Consider the following 14,628-nt stretch of genomic DNA (forward strand, 5'->3'; position numbering starts at 1 on the left):
GTGTTGTTGTTGTTGTTATAGCGGCAGAAATCTGCCAAGTTGACAGCCTCTGGCTAGATAAAAGTCCAGGTCCGTTCCGGTTACGTAGACCCGACTATTGAGGGAACGTTCGACATATTCATCTATTGCGACAGTGGTGATTACTGCATCCGAACCTGCCAAGACCGGAAGATTTAAACGAAGTTTCCTGCAGTAAAGATCCCAAACCGTGTTTCTAAATATAAGACTGAACATACTCCATCCAAACTGAAGCTAATATAACTATGATCAGGGAAGGAGTGATCGCTTAGGACTCTGCAGTCCAAGAACAAGTGTACCAGCGAAAGGTCAGGAAGTTCCCCACTGCCTACAGTTACAAAAGTGGTCTTCGCTATAAATTAAATGAAAAAGCGACTCACCGCTGGCATTTATATCCGAGCTCCTCCAGACTGAGTGCCTCAAATTTGCATCCGAGCCAATTTATTCGTTGGCTCTCCCTCGCCGGGCCTTTGCAAGACCTCTCTTTAGCAACTCTGTAGGTGATTCTACCTCGTCATCATGAGGCATATAGGCCGTTACAATATCCAGATTATTCTTAAACTATTACGAAAAAATATGTTTAAGTTAGAAACAACAAAAATTGTGTATTTTTTACCATTTCACAGTTCATTAACTACCGCCTTTGTGTCTCTAAATATTTATGTACACTATACTTTGCACGTGCCTGAATTTTTTGTAAATATATACTTATGTATAGGTACACTTACTCCCATTAAAGTAAAAGTATTGATTTCTGAAATGTTTTACTTCCACTTAAGCTTTCATAGCATACTTATACAAAACGAGAACAAAACACGTAACTACGACGTACATTTTAACAGACAAAAAGTCTCAATTGAAAATATATACTGCCAGAAAGCAATTGCTGCTGTTAATTTACTGCCCTACCGTCCAGCGGCACGTAATCAGAACGCCACGCTCCCGAAATCAAACCAACCGACAAACAGAAAGTGGACGCACGAAAGTGGTGCTCGCCGCCGCAGCTAGAGCTTGCGCTGTCAGACGGCTACGGAAAGTGAAATAAAAGTCAGCTACAAAGGCGAATTGAATGATTCAGAGGTCTAGAGGAAATACCGGAAATGGTTAAAGCCATAAATCACTTTTGAATTGAAATTCGCACGAATCATACTATATATACATATATGTATGTATATATGGTGTATATTTGCACCAATCTCACTTATCAAACATTTATGTATATATGAATCATTGTACATAAATACAGTATATGCGAAAAATGAATACATACACTCATATATAGGCAACTGAGAGCTAGCAGTAAAGCGATAGTATTGAGGAACTACCACCACAACGTAGAGTGCCTGAGCGTACTCAACCGGCACCCAATTGAGCAGCCATGAATTCCTCGGCAGTGCATTGAAGGGCAACGAGCGTAAGTGCTTTGGTAGCGTGCTCATTTATCACAGGTAATGCTTAAGTGGTTGCCCAAGGTGTGCGCAAACGGCAAAAGCAAAAGCACATAAGTACTAAGGCACTTCGCTAATTCTTTGCTTTGTACACAGGAGCGCTTTAAATTCAAAACTCAAAAATCGAAATTGAACAGAAAATTGAAGCCTGCAGCTGTTGTTGTATCGATTGGCTATCGATTCGCATAAAATAGTTTTCTATTTTCTCTGCTCACCACTTTCAGCAGGCTTCAGCTAGCCTCAATCAGCACACACGCACTTGCCGCACTGGCTGTAGCTGTGCTCCAGCGGATACTTCTTGCACGCAGTTACAAAATTGCAAATTACATTCAATTACCCTACTCATGCACCCCTCTTAACACCACTCTTAATCCGTCGCGTGTGCAGTCTAGTAATGCAATTACACGCATCATTTATTAACTTAGCGAAACAGCAAACAAACACCGAAACGAACACTGTACCACACTGACACACAGCATTTACTACAATGATTGCATGGAGAGCAACTACAAATTGCCGACAACTATTGAGTTTGTTGTAGTGGAAAAGGCAAACATTGGCCAACATTTTCACACCATCAAGATTGGCATCGAACCATTTTTTCATTCGCCCTCTTACTTTCCACTCATACTGCTCAGGGCTAACGCCGAGAAACTTGCGTTGGACTGGCAGTGGTGCAGCGGAGGGTTTAGAAAAGATTTATTCCGTGCAAGGATAAACACAAATACCCACATCAAGCCGGCGCTGACCGACGAAGCACGACAACAAAGTAAAGAAAAAAGGTTTCTTCCAAATGCAAATTTGTTGAGAAAGAAAATTAAAGTCAATTTTTACGTGATTTACATTGAAATGGGAGAGATTAGTGAACCTTCCGCATGCACTTGGATCTGAAGGGTTCATTAAAAGCTTTCTGCTATTATAAGCTGTGCAAAGTGATTTAGCTTTATATTATCATAATGGTCTAATTTGGCAATCGATGGCTCATCTTCGGTTGGCTAGAAATATTTGAAGAGAGTTGGTAATTATTTAAATGGCAGCCACAAATTTAAGGACAATTTTGAACCATTAGAAAGTAATTTTCAATGCGTAACTGACAAACCTTGACTCAGGCCTACTTACACATAGTAAATTGCTGCACACTTGCGAATATTGGGTTTTTCAATAGAACACTACAAAAGTAGACCAATAGGGACAGCAAACGACGCCATATTTTTCCCGTTCTTTTTACAATTCTCTTCAATAATGTTTGCCGGGTCATTACAGAAAGTTATACGATCCAACAACTAATCGAAATTATTAAAATTTATTACCGAAATTCGGAGTTCCTCAACTTTAAGACTCTAATTTTCTAAGTTTAGAAGCAGTATATGCGTGGCAAATTCGATTTCAGAAAGATATTTGTGGAGCTGTATCGATTAAGTGGCATTGTGGTCGTAGCTTTGGGGAATGCTACCGACTTGACAGACCGTAGCCTGATTACAAAGACAGTCTTTTTCGGAAACGCTCGGATTGCGAAAGTGTTGTGGGAACGATTCTTCTCTGGTTGTTGTTACATTGGTTATCTAATTCCCAATTGTTTGGTTAAGGTTCAAAATTCTCATCGATGTCGTGAACTTAGACCCAGGAAACGTGTAGTTCCGACGGAAGCGGGAGTTAAATTTGTAGGATTTGTTGGGCATGCAAAAAAGTTGTTAGAGTCACCCGGGAATTCATTGCGCACTAGACGTCGATTCTGGATAAGTAGATGCTTAACCTGCTACAATATCAAGAACGAACTTGCGCAAGGATCACTCTAAGTTCTCGGATGAACTCAAGCTCATCGTCTGCAATGGTTGTTGCTGTGACTCCAAGTACACCATTCACTGAGAGGGTGTCGGTTAAGTGCCTGATGGCTCTATTATGAATGTCGGTGAGTGCGTGTCTGAAGTTTGTTAAGACCGAAGTCTGATCGGCATATTGTTCGTCGTCGTCGACGTAAAGAAGCAAAGACCATCTTTGTTCCATTATGACGATTTCGCATCAAGACAGTTCCCACAATAGTCATTCTACGTTACTGGCATTAACCCAGTTTTTGTCCAACCAAAACTGCTATTTCAGGTTTACGTATCTGTCAAAACTTTTGGTGTACTTATAAGGGACTAATACCTTATCTTCTGTAGATTATACTACCGCGTTAAGCTGAAATTTTCTTTACAAAAAGATAGTAACTTTCTTTCACCAATTGACCTCTTTGGCTTATAAATAAAGTATATATTTTTTTTTGTTTTTCATTCCACAATTTTTCTGCGAAAACATAAAGTAATCAGTCACATGGCCGATTAAGCATAAATGCCTGAAATCGAGATACAAATACAATGAAAAAACGGGAGAAACTTACAAAGCGATTGCGAAAACATTAAATCCGCGCTGCAAAAAAATCAGAGAAGTCATTAAATAAGATAACGCGATAATAAAAACGTTGGAAAGTATTGCTTACGTATTTTTAAGTATTAAATACATGTGGGTAGCAACATAATACACATGTGTTTGTGCATTCATAATTCCGTTGACAACACCAACAACATCAATATTTACAATTGCTGTCCGCACTCAACCGCAAGCGATTTTTATTTTGCTAAAAAACAACAATCAAAGTCCACTTCACTCTTTCCACTCAGCCACAACAAGAAAAGCTGACGGTTGTCTGTGACGCCCGTACCCCATTTCGCACTCACTCATACCAGTGCATGCACATTTGGTGCTAATTCTTCCCCTCAATACACCCACGCTGCGGTTTTGCTTTCTTTTATTCGCAGCGCTATGATCCCTACATAATTCTTCGTCTATTTTTCTGGCACGCGCTTATCAATAAATAATCAGATTTACGGACATTACTCACTACCACATTGCGGCACACATACACACACACACACTTACATTTACCATAGGTATGCGCGTGCACATGCCTCTGGATAGAAAGGTTAATGCCACACACAAAGGTGTGATATTGTATGTGTGCGCTGACCCTTTCCATTTAACCCAAAATTGGTCAAGCTTGCCGCTGTTGGCGCCGCCTTTGTACATTCAAAGAACGCAACGCATACCCTATCAACAGCTGGTCGAATTTAGACGCGTGTTGTGTGTAACATAGCAATATCGGACATAATAATACTAACAGCTGCGCATATTTACTCTGAGGCGTGACGAAACGCCAACGACGCATTGTGAAGGATTTTCTTTCACACTTCGGTTAACCGCACATTTTGGTTTTTCAATGTTTTAGTGGCACATGGCGGAATTCCCTTATAATGCGAACACTATGCTGTGCGGTTTAGCGGATTAGAAATCAAGTGAATGGAAAAAGTCGAAAAAATCGCAATTTTAGCGATAGAACGAACGATGTAAACACTAAATGTGTAAACTAGAAAAGGTGTTTATCAAAATCATTCACAATGACACGACAACAAAGCATATTCCACACCGTTTCATAAGTTCAAATCCACAAATAAACATTGTATATTTCACACCGTTTCATAAGTTCATATATTCATAAGCTCAGATTAACTACACATGAGATAGTTTATACCGTTTCATAAGTTCAAGTAGCATATTCACCGTTTCATAAGTTCAAATCCACAAATAAACATTGTATATTTCACATCGTTTCATAAGTTCAGATTTGCAACGACACATAGCATATTCCATGCCGTTTCATAAGTTCAAATCTACAACTAAACAAAGCATATTCCATACCGTTTCATAAGTACGGATTTTTTTTATAAATTCCCTTCGACGTAGCGGAATTCGAAGACAATATTAGATGCAATATTCGTTTTCCTATTGGGTGTTAGCTTGTATTATGCGTATTTGTACACTTTTCACACACAATACTATTAATATTGATAAATTGGAAGACGGCAGTAAATATCTCTGGAAGGCATATCAATAATTGATTTATTAGTTTGAGTTTGACATTAAGTGGCATGACTTTTCCGGTAACACACAAACAAGAAAACAAATAGTAACGTAATGATTGAAAATGCTTCATAGATTTTTTAGTTTTCGGTGAATGCAGAGTTGGGAAATAAATTTAACATTCTACAAAGTTTTAGTGACGTAATCTTGGAATTCAAAGCACATAGCTAAAAGATATATGCGTTTGGATCATTATATTCGTAAGACCTCATCAGTTGTTGTTCTCTGAAACAAATCTGACGATTGTGAGATCAATTTTTGCTCTACGGTGCTACAGCGTGCTGGACAGACTTACGGAAAAATATCTATCGGAGGCCAGTGGAAAAAGTTCAGAGGCCGTGCTTAACGGAGTTCTAAGAACCACACCAACCGTGGTTCTTGAACTAGTGCTAAACTTGCCACCTATAGACCTTCTCGCTAGGCGGCCAAATCGGTGAGATGTCTACTGGCTGCAGGAGAATTAATAGATAGAACATTCAGATATATGGCGGTGGGTAAAGGCGGTTGAGAAAAGAAGGTTCGGAGGACAATTTATAGGGATGGCTTGAAAATAGGGGTGGAGTTTTACACCATAGAGTTTGGCACAAGGTAGTATTTTAAGCCGCATCACTGCATCATATTTTAAGCAGAGGTTTTTGCTATTGGGAAAGCAGCAGAGCTATACTCCAATGCTTCAGCAGGCAACTCCAAAGCCAAAATCTAGTTGGGCATCCAAGCAGTAAACAAGACTTTAACCTCGTTTCATTTATCTGACAGAAGTGTCTTGGAAAGCGGGGCAGTAGTGAAGAGTGTGGCCAGAACCAAACGACTTTACTGCTACTGCGTGCGATGTCACAAGGACATCGATCGTAATGAGATAAGTAGTGGACGAGATTGCGAAACCCATGCATTGACTATACGACGATCTGGACAGAATTGGTAAGGCTACGCTTTAAGGATTTGGAATATGAGACCCTAAAGGAACCATAATTAGTAAGTCGGATGAAAAGGGTGTCTACTCCTCATGGACTTCGTAACGCAACTCCATCTGACATGGCAAGAACAAAAACTGGTCTATGATTGCCCATTGGCCTAAAAGACTCACGTAATCTAACCAAGCTCTGAAAAGTAGGGAATTTTAGAGCCAACAACCAACAGTTTTTCCAAAAGTAGACACAATTATTTAAAGTAAACAACATTGCTTGCGGATCGAAGTTTTTTCTAATTATACCCCATCTGAGCTCAATCTCTTCGGTAGTCTCGTGCTCAAAAACAGAAGTGTTTCTGAGATATAAATAATGTATATTAAATAACTTAGTTATTGTTATGGATGACTTTTTCATTTGAAAATAAGAAAATACCAAAGCTTAAGCTTTTGGCACTGATTCGAATGATATACAAGTAGCACCGCTCTTATGAGTTACAAATAAAAAGTAGAGAAAGGTTATTAATTCATTTCTGTTAGCATCAATCAACTTACGTTCGCACACACTCAGCCAAATGTAACTTTTCATCTTTTTCCAAGTGGAAAATCTCGCCTTAAGCACCTCCAAGCCGCTTGCATATTTTCGCACACGTAGACACACACACACAAACACACTCCTAAGCCTACTCGAGCATAAAGCGACAATCACACAGCATGTTGCCGAATTTAATAAATCGCTATTATGAAATCGTTAAACGTTTATTATCATTTTTCTAAATTTTTGGCAACTTTCAGATTTTCACCGGATTTTTCCACGATTTTTCACTTTTGATCTCTGTATATTCCCCGCTGATTATTGTGCTTGCACATACAAAATTACATATGTAAGTATATAAAATTATCCACACCTACAGTTGTGTTCGCGCGCAAGGAATAGCGAAGCGTCTACGCTTTTGTATGCGACTTTTGTATTGGCTTGGCTTATATTAATACGCGTAGGAGATAATAAAAATGATGCGGCTGCTAGCAGCGGCTACAACAACAACAGTAGCCATAAAATCCAAAGCAGAGCGCTCCCAAGATGGAGTGTGTGCGTGTGTTGCAGTTTTCGTACACATACGAGGCGAGTCCAATCAGCACTTATCCACACCCAGCCGGCTGGCATCACAAACGCAAAATAAATTTTATATCGCCGCCTTCTTTTTGTTGTGGTTGTTGTAGCCGCAGAACTCTGCCGAGTTGGCAGTCTTCGATCGTATCCCTGCCAGTTACATAGACCCGACTGTCGTGGGAACGGTCTTCTTGTAGTCGTCTACTGTCACAGTTTCAGCCAAATCGGGCTCGCAGGTTTGTTTTGAATGCGTAGGAAAGTGGTTTTTTCCGCGAATTTTAGAAAATTTGGTAAAATAGGTATATCGGTCGGTGATTTGTTTCTTGTTTTTTGGAACAGCAATTTCAAAAGTCCAAGAACGCTTGGCTGTTACATACGGCAAGTTTTCTCCTGCGCTGGCAAGTGTCAAAAATTGCTTTGACAAGTTTCACGAGTTTCAATGTAATATTCAGTGATATACTGTGCCCAAAAAATAAGGTGACATTGTATTTCATCTGAAAATTCTTTATTTATTCTTCCAAAACAATTTCATCACCTTCAAAGTAATCCTCTCCCGATGCAATGCACTTATGCCAACGGATTTTCTAATCTTCGTAACACTGGTTGAAGTCACTTTCCGGGATGGCCTTCAGTTCCGTCTTCGCTGCGGCTTGAATCTCCTCTATCGTATGAAAACGGTGTCCCCGGAGCGGTCTTTTGAACTTGGTGAACAGCCAGAAGTCGCACGGCGCCAGATCAGGTGAATACGGTGGTTGCGGAACGATATGGGTTGAGTTTTTGGCGAAATGATCACGAATTACGAGGGCAGTATGGGATGGTGCATTATCGTGGTGTAAAAACCAAGAATTGTCTTTCCATAATTCCGGCCTTTTTGGGCGCATAGCGTTACGCAAACGACGTATAACGTTCAAATAATGTTCCTTGTTGACTTTTTGACCGGTTGGAAGGAATTCATAATGCACGACACCACGATAATCGAAGAAAACAGTCAACATGACCTTGATTTTTGAGCGACTTTGGCGCGATTTTTTTTTTGTCTCGGCTCTCTTTTGTCTCGATATTCGCTCGATTGATCGGTTGTTTTGGCACGATATTCGCTCGAGTTTGATCGGTTGTTTCATGGGTCGTAAGCATAGATCCTTCAACGCGATTGCCAGTTATAATGCATTTTTCATGATTTACCCTGGTAGTCGGAAAGCATCGTCAAAATGGTATTCGCCAACTTCATCAGCAAGGTCTTTAATTGTTAATCGATGGTTTTTCGATACCAAATCTTTGATTTGTTGAACGTGAGCTTCGTCGGTTGAGGTTGATGGCCGCCCTGGACGCTCTTCGTCTTCAACACGTTCACGGCCGGCTTGGAACTCACTATACCACTTGTAAACATTTTTTTTTTAGACATAGCCAAAGGCTTTCTGCACAATCCTCAACGTATCCGCAGCAGAAAATTGATTCCGTAAACAAAATTTAATGCAATTTCTTTGCTCAACAAATTTCGACATCGCAAAAAACGAAAAACTCACTTTTAGCAGCTCACAAAACGACACGTATCTCAAACACTAATGAATATTTTGACATGAAATTTGACATAAATGTGACTGACAGCACTACCAACCTAAAAAAAAATAATTCTCCAAATCCTTCGACGCGCGCAGTTTAAATTCAAATGTTATTTTTTGGGCACAGTATACCAAATCTGCTCCGAAGTGGACAACACGGTCCAACAGCCTGAAAAGTTGTTAATCAGCGTTTCCTGGGATTCCTCTACTTTGCAGATGCGCCTGCGAAAAAAAAGGTTGAGTAATATGCTGCGAAAAAGACGAAGACTCCAGATCCAGTGATATACTTTTTAAGCAAAGAAACAGTGTAAGCAGTGGACCTCCTCTGGAAAATATGCTGCGAAAAATACGAAGACTCCAGATCCACTAGTATACACTTCAGGCAAAGAAACATTGGAACAGTGGACTTCATCTTGCAAATCTGCTGCGAAAAAGACGCAGACTGTCCTACCGACCGCAGAGCTGATAGTCACCGTTTTCTTGAACTCCTCTACTTTCCAGACCTACAAACGTATGTTTGAGATGCGCTTAGGAAGTCGATGCTCCGACTGGGTTCTTTGCATCGCGCTAAAGGTTGAGAAATAAATTGCCATTTTTTTCCTAAATTTTCTTTATTCCTCTGTAGGCCAGGTACTTAACGAACCACACTCGTACATAAATATGCATGCAAGCTTTATTTTTTTTATGCTTTTATGCTTTTGCGATAAAACCTTCAAAAAAACAATAAAATTTCTTTGATACTGTATTGCTGCAACCAAGGGAATTCAATTGGGTGTACGCCTTCTTCTTCTGAAACGGCGTTTGACTGGCTTGGCACGATATGCGTTATAGACAAATGTACACACGCCTATGCTCACGAGCATGTGCACCATTACGTGCTGAATTTGAAGTGAGCTCGCATTGTGGATTTTCTTTGAAATTTCGCATTGCTCGCAGTTTTATGACGGCAGACAAAAATGTCGGTATAAATTTGATATTTCCAATACGAGCACACGCTTGTTCGTTTATACGCACATATCGCTGGAGCGCATCTCCGGCATAAGTTCCATGCAACGGACTGAGCGCACAGCTGATGGCAAAGGAAATTTAAATGCAACGGGATACAAGTGGAAACGAATCGTATTTCTATATTTTGAATTTAAATGACAACAGAGTATTGAATTGCCGATTAACTGTGTATAGAGCAGGGACGCGGATGCACTTGTGACACTATATTGTAGATGGTGGCTTGAATTAAAGATGGAAATTGTCTCTCGGCGCATATTGCTTTCAAGATTGCATTTCTTTCTTGGTGTTTTCTTTTACAGCACTTCTTTCATCCAATATTTTTTGATCAGTTTTATACGCATTTCATTCGTCGCTTTATTATAATTGGCAAACCTACTTGTGTATGTCGATATGTAAGTAGAATTTCAACGAGTGCGCAGTCACTCGACATTTTTTGGAACTATTCTTAGAGTAACTTTTTGCTTAACCAAGCGCTAAAATATAATTTTAAACAATCATTATTTAATTAACTGATTTTACATATATTCAAGTTCATGTAATAGATTGTAAGTAACATTAATTTATTTCTCATAAAAAAAAAAAAAATTATCGCCTTAGAAATGTGAGCGTGTTTCGTTCTACCTTTTTGCGCTCTACACAATAAAATACAACATGTTGCCGCAACAAGGTGTCTGCAACACGAAAACAAGCACTTGAATTTATGCTCAGCGCATAACGGCGCGCTCTGCGCTCACAGAACGCAAGAGATAAATCATAAGTTGGTTTGAAAGTCCTACTCACATTTTGCTCTCTCTTTCGCTCTGTGCGCTCACTTTATCATAGTCAGGAAGCAAAACACGTGTTATACGCCCGAAATGGTGCCACAGAAACGAACTGCTAGCCATTGTCTGGCACACGAAGTATAAAATTGCGCTGCTTACGCTCTGCTCTACATACTCTCATGCCGTCACGCCACATGTACATAAGTTTCTGTTAACACGGTTAACAGTAAAATCAGTTAGTAAGTCAGTGGGTCAGTGTACGCGTGTTTGTTGATGGTAACCGGTACACTCGGCAACTCTCTGAATTCAGCAATATGAAATTGAGTTTCGGCGACGGCCTACCACAAATGTAGTGGAATGTCTAAGGCACCAGGCATCGTTAATTACGTGCCCTTAGCCCCAAGCGTGCTTTCCTAATATTCCGTTTATTATTTTATTTTAATTAAATTTCGTTAAGGAATGAGTGTAATAGCTGTCTCTTATGCGCAGTATTTCGCATTATTGAATGCAAAATTTTTTTACTAAAGTTTTGATTTTGAAATTATTAATTTTAATTGGTAAGTTTGCCGACCATTCTTTTACTGTATTGAAGATGATAACTCTGTGCAAGCTCTAGTTTGAAGAAGTAGAAACAGCGCGAAAACATCTTGATTCTAAAATAATTTCATTTTTAATTATTTTTAACAAGTCAATTGGAAAGCTCCTTCCTGACCTGTGATAATACAACACAATTTCGTGTATGGAATCATTGCGTATGTTGGAAAAGGCTTACAGTGATTCAGTTTTAAACACAAGAAAGACTGTCGAGAGATCGTTGACGACATGCCTCGTTCTGGACGATCTTCGACCTCTTCAACTAATGAAGATATTAAAAGAAAAGGATATGGTGTTTGTAAATCGTCAGGCAAGTGGTATAGAGATTGCAAGATAACTCGACATCTCTCGCGAAGATGTTTGGGTGTGAAAGGCGTTTTTGCTCTACTCGTCCCAATAAAGCTGAATTTTTTTCAAAAAGTGTACCGAAAATAGGTCACCTTGGACATGTTGATAGTGCGAATTTCGTTCCAAAATTCATGGAGAGCATTATAACCACCGACGAGTTATGAGTTTAATGGGTTTACGAATTTAACATGCACCAAGTCAACAATCACCGAAAAGGGGGAAAGAATTAGCCGAAGCCAAACTGATGCTGATTGTTTTTTTTTTTTTTGATATTCGTGGCTTGGTTCATCATGTATTTGTTCGAGAGGGACCATGGTCAATAAAGAGTTCCATTTAGCCACAGTGAGACGTTGGCGTGAGAACATCCGTCGAAAAAGATCGGAATAGTGAAAGATTAATTCATAAAGTTTACGCGATGATAATGTACCAACGCATCGAGCCACGATTGTAACCGAATTTATGCCACTTTAGGACGTCCACTGCTTTCGTCGTCTTCGGTGATCATTTCGCCTCAGTCAAACTTAGCAAAATACTTTCATATGATTTATTTTCCATAGTTGAAATAATGTTGATCAATCCAAGCTTTGGTTTCAACAGATTTTTATCCTCAAAAAGCAATTATTTTTTAACACACGAAATTCCTCTTCCTCCATTTTTTGTAAAGTAACACAAGTTGCTTCAGCCAGAATTATTTAGCTCAGAGACTAATAGTTTAACAGCTATCAAATTTAGGCGCACGCCTCTTGAAAGTTATGGCTATGCTAAAAATTATGTGGATTTAATTTTAGTTGCTTTATGTATGTGTCAGGCCAGGCATTTTTTAGTTGACCTGTTATATGCTTAGAACTAAAATGTTTTTTTTTTTTATTTTTCGATTCAATATTTGGCATTTTTAATTAAAAATTTATTTTTAATCCGCTTTATGGAATAAATTTTTTTTATTTTTTCAACCTGTACTTGTTATTATTATTATTTTTTTTTTCATTTATCAAAGTGGTATGTGAGATGATTTTTTCATTATAATCCCTTATTTGGGATTACAAAATAAATAAAAATAAAATAATAACCGAGTTAATTAGTTAATGCATTATTTGCAGCCCTGATCGCGTCCTTACCTGTTTGGAATATATAGCCTCTCTAATATAGGTATTATTTCCAAAGTATTTTCTCGCGTGATGAGGTGGATATAGCGTATCAGTGTTGTGCTTTTGGTTATGGGTGATTGGTGTGTTTTGGTGTGGTGAAGTGATGTGAATGTGTTTTGACGTATATTTTACAAAGTTTATTTTTAAATTTCAGTTTTCGTATGTTTTAGTTTTTTATAATATTAACTTTTAAACACCTTCGTATATTATAATTTTTAACAATCTTAGCTTTTAAACGTTAAGTCTTGCTCGCGGCTCTCTTCAACTTCTTCTGTGTCGTTGTCGTTCTGTTCTTGTCCGTGTTAGGGTCCGTTTCGTTAGTTTCGTCAAATTCGGTCAATCCGTCAGGGATGTAACTATTAGTTTTTCTGTCCGCTTCTGTGTTCCCTTCCTACATGTATATGCAGTATATGAGTAAAATAATGAGAAGTGTCACTTGTAGTTTATTCACCCTCGCTTTATATATTCATAATGATATCTTGAGAAATCCAAAACCTGTTTTGTGCTCTTCCAAGCTCTATTTCAATTCATTCTACTTTCAACTGCATTGCTTTATTTAAACAACATTCATTTAAGATATTTATTTGCTGGCTGATACAAAACACATTTAATCTCTTAACTACTTAAGGTCCCCTAATTATGCCTCCATTTTCATACGTCGGTAAGCGTCGGTGACCCAAAAGCTCTTAAGCATACATACGAACATAAATGTATTATGTTTTGGTTGCAATATTTTAACCAAACAGCGCCCGGAGTGGCAACCCCGGCCAACCACTACCAAGCAAATGTCTTATTGTTGTACTTCATTTGCGGAGCTGCCAGTAATTCCACTAAGCACAACCGCATTACCACAAAACAACTATTCCTTTCTGAGCGGATTGGATTCTGAACAATGCGTCGTTAGCAGCGAGTTATGTGTGCGATGGTGTTCCCCCGTAGCACATTCTATCGCCCATGTGGCACGAGGCAAACAAGCAGTTGCAAGTTGACCCAAGTATTGTGTGATTATTTTGCCATGAATGCGCAAACAAGCTGAGCACACACACACAGACCCCTCGCCCCCACCGAAGTACTTATGTAACTGCATAATGCTAGTAGCCAAGATGCAACAATAACAAACACCGCAAGTGTGCGGCACAGCTGTCACAAGGTACGAACTACTTTTCGGTAAGCGCTTGCGGTTTTGTCACATAATTCTAGAGCGGCCATAGAACAGTGTGCTGATGTGTACCCAGTAATTAAAATGTCAAACCGGCTGTCCAACGGGCTACGCGCACTGAATGGTGAGAGGGCAAACAAAAACACTCTTCAACTTAAGCTAAGCAGCCAGCTCGTAGCCACACTCACACACACGAAAACGAAAATCCAAATGGTGCGGCCTGTATACTACTCACGACGCTGCAAGTGCTAATGCGAATTAGATTGCTGCATGCAACATGCGGTAGGTGGAGTTGGAGTAGGTCCAGCCGCAGCGGTACGACAGTCACTGTGCTGTGGGTGGTGTACGCTTGTGCCGCTTCTGCGGAATAATTTCACTTTCATGTGCCGGAATGCAGTTGCACAACTTTTACTGCTTTCGTTTTTGCTGGTGCTTTGTGTGCTGCTGAAATCCAGTTGAGTTGAATGGCTTAGACGGCAGACTTGACACTTCACTTCTCTGGGCAAAATGTGTGGCTAGTCATGCTTGCTTGGAGGAGATACATGACAGCATTAACCCAAATTGATCGCGCACACAAACACACACACACACACACACATAGAAATATGTGGTGGCGGTG

The sequence above is a fragment of the Bactrocera neohumeralis genome, chromosome 2, assembly GCF_024586455.1.
Source record: "Bactrocera neohumeralis isolate Rockhampton chromosome 2, APGP_CSIRO_Bneo_wtdbg2-racon-allhic-juicebox.fasta_v2, whole genome shotgun sequence".
Taxonomy (NCBI): domain Eukaryota; kingdom Metazoa; phylum Arthropoda; class Insecta; order Diptera; family Tephritidae; genus Bactrocera; species Bactrocera neohumeralis.